Consider the following 3,280-nt stretch of genomic DNA (forward strand, 5'->3'; position numbering starts at 1 on the left):
CCTTGCCAGCCTGGTCTCCCACAACTGCCCTCCCCTGCTGGCCATCTTGTGTCCACATGGGTGGCCATCTTTGACCACATGGGGGCGGCCATCTTGTGTGTTGGAGTGATGGTCAATTTGAATATTACCTCTTTATTATATAGGATACAGAGACTAAGGTTAACTATAGGTCAGTGTCTAAGAGAAGAGCTGGTCTGTTTACTTGAAATATTTAATGGAAGTGTTTAAAAGTTTATCTTCTTTTCTGCACAATTGGCTGTTTTATCTTCAGCATAACAAACACTAAGCACACACACAGAAAAAAAATATATATAAAGCAGCATTTGGAATCTTTGAGGAGATGTAAGTAAATGGCACCAGCACCCACTTCTGTGGTGAATGTCTGTAATCCAAAAAAAATCACACCCATTTGCTGTTTTGCTTTGTTTTAAATGAAATATGATTAGAAAATGGGAAATACCAGAGCCTAATAATGTATATGGGGCACTACAGATGACTGTATTCTATAGGGAGCATTGTCATTCTCTAATGTTGTCCTCTCTATAATTAAGAATGATATTAAGATGCTATCACAAGATGGCGACTGCCAGGCTGTGGGATGTGGAGTGAGCGCCCCCGCCAGGGCCCTGGGAGGCTGCTCCTCTCCCCACGCAATAGCCCTCTGCAACGCCGCCTCTCCACCCGCCCCAGGTCGCGGCCCTGCCTCCCGGCCTGCAGCCCCCCGCGCTGGCATACACCAGGCCCCTCAGACTCTGGACTCGCTCCGAGGTGTGAGCACCACAGGCGTGTGCGGTGATCTCCGGGCATGGACTGGCGGGCAGCAGCTAGCAGTTGAGCAGCACCTTTACAATGGCCCTGACCTTGTTGGCTGGTGTACCTGACAGAACATCCTGATTGGCCATCCTGCAGCGCTCTAGTTGACAGAGTTGGGTGAAAAAGCATCCTCCAAGTCATCTCTTGATACAGATGACTATAGACCTCCTGTTTGGAAATCTTACTTGTATCAGCTGCAACAGGAAGCCCCCATCCTAGAAGAATTACCTGTACTAATGAGGTAGAAAACAGACCAAAGTATTATGGAAGAGAGAGAGTTCCATGGCAGGGTCTCCCGGGAAGCTGCTGACCAGCTCCTGAGTGTCGCTGAAGGGAGCTACCTCATTCGGGAGAGACAGCGCCAGCCAGGAACCTACACTTTGGCTTTAAGATTTGGAAGTCAAACCAGAAACTTCAGGCTCTACTATGATGGAAAGCACGTCATTGGGGAGAAGCACTTTGAGTCCATCCACGATCTGGTGACTGATGGATTGATTACTCTCTATATTGAAACCAAGCAGCAGAATACATTGCCAAGATGATGGTAAACCCAATATATGAGCACATAAGATACACAACCTTAAACAGAGAGCCAGCATACCAAAAACATATGCCAGTCCTGAAAGAGACACATGATGATAAAGATTCTACAGGCAAGCATGGGGTGTCAGAAAAAAGGTGACATCACTTGTTAGAAGAGCAACTCTGAAAGAAAACGAGCAAATTCCAAAATATGAAAAGGTTCACAATGTCAAGGTCCACATGTTCAGAGGGCCACACTGGTGTGAGGGCCACACTGGTGTGCCAACTTTATGTAGGGTCTCATTGCTCAGGGAGTGAAATGTGCAGATTGAGGTTTGAATGTTCATAAGCAGTGTTCCAAGATGGTCCCAAATGACTGTAAGCCAGACTTGAAACATGTCAAGAAGGGGTATAGCTGTGACCTCATAACACTTGTGAAAGCCCACATCACCAAGCGGCCGATGGTGGTGGACATGTGCATCAGGGAAATTGAATCTAGAGGTCTTAACTCTGAAGGACTGTACAGAGATGGACAGAAGGCAGATATTTCTGTGAACATATATGAAGATATCAACATCAGGGACTTACCGATTCCACTCATCTCATATGACGCCTACCCCAAGTTCATAGAGTCTGCCAAAATTATGGATCCTGATGAGCAATTAGAAACCCTTCATGAGGCACTGAAACTGCTGCCACCTGCTCACTGCGAGACCCTCTGGTACCTCATGGTGTATCTGAAGAGAGTGACCCTCCATGAAAAGGAGAACCTTATGAATGCAGAAAACCTTGGGATTTTTTTCGGCCTCACCCTATGAGATCTCCGGAACCAGACGCCGTGGCTGCAGTGAATGATATCCGGTATCAGAGACTGGTGGTAGAACTGCTCATCAAAAATGAAGACAGTTTATTTTAGATTTTTAGTTTGAGAGGAAAAAGAAGTGTTTTACAGATGAAGGAATGTTTTATAGTAATTTAATTGGCTCTCCTAGCTGCATTATTCCTTGGTTAGAAGTCTGGGCATATAACCAGTTTAAAATGAAGGAACTTTCCACTGTTTTTGTAGCACCGCTCAGCTGTTCTTGTAAAACAGTGAACGTGCGCTTTCCAGTTCTAGTAACCCTGGGTGTTTATCATGTTAAGAGAAACTCAGGCTATTGCATGATTAGCCCCGTTTGGCAAGGGGACCCATACAAAGGAGACAGCAGCCTGCACCGCTCTCCGTCCTGGGTAGTCTGTGGTTGTAATTCAGCATGTTTTGCAGAGTGAACCTGTCATGACTTGGCTTGGGTTCTGTCGTTGGTGTCTGACGCTTACTTACATAAACATGCACATCAATGGACAGATCAGCACCTGTGGCCGCTGCACTGCCATAGACTATAACATATGCCTACTTTTCGCCAATGCTTTATTTCTGGGTTCTCTTCGTTCTTCTCAGACATAGTCCTTTTATCCAGCAAAAAAAGCAAAATGTTTTCAGATTTGTTACTTTAGTAAATGATCCATGCCAATAAAAAAATACAATACAAAGAATTTTCTGTTATATTGTTGGGTTTTAGTTGTAATTTTGTGTTTTTACCTGGCATGCATTTATTACTTATTAAATTTTGCTTTTAGAAATAAAAAAAGAATGATATTAAGTTGTTGACAGACTTTATTTAACTACTGTGATTTCCATAGCATAAAGTATCAGTCTCCGTTGAACAGACATATAACATCATACTGGTTGTGAAACACAGAATCACCATAGAATTAGCATTCCCCTGCCTATAAGTGATTGCTAGTGGTAGAGCTAGTAGAGGTGAATCTACCAATGTGTCATATAATCTCCTCATGTGTACTTCACAGATCATAGAATCAGCTCTATCATGTGGTGACATTTAAATAAAGAAATGCAGTTTATAATTAAGCAGTTGCCTAACACATGTAGTAATTGTCTTCAATA

The 3,280-nt window shown here is 43.6% G+C and overlaps 1 pseudogene across 1 annotated transcript; it reads left to right on the forward strand.

Moving 5' to 3' along the window:
• The first annotated feature begins 1,351 nt into the window (after nt 1-1,351).
• On the forward strand, nt 1,352-2,251 carry LOC307105894 (N-chimaerin-like; annotated as a pseudogene). Its single transcript has one exon. The product of its transcript is annotated as an N-chimaerin-like (transcript).
• The last annotated feature ends 1,029 nt before the right edge of the window (nt 2,252-3,280 follow it).

This window comes from Cnephaeus nilssonii (assembly GCF_951640355.1).
Source record: "Cnephaeus nilssonii genome assembly, chromosome: 10".
In the NCBI taxonomy this organism is placed as follows: Eukaryota; Metazoa; Chordata; class Mammalia; order Chiroptera; family Vespertilionidae; genus Cnephaeus; species Cnephaeus nilssonii.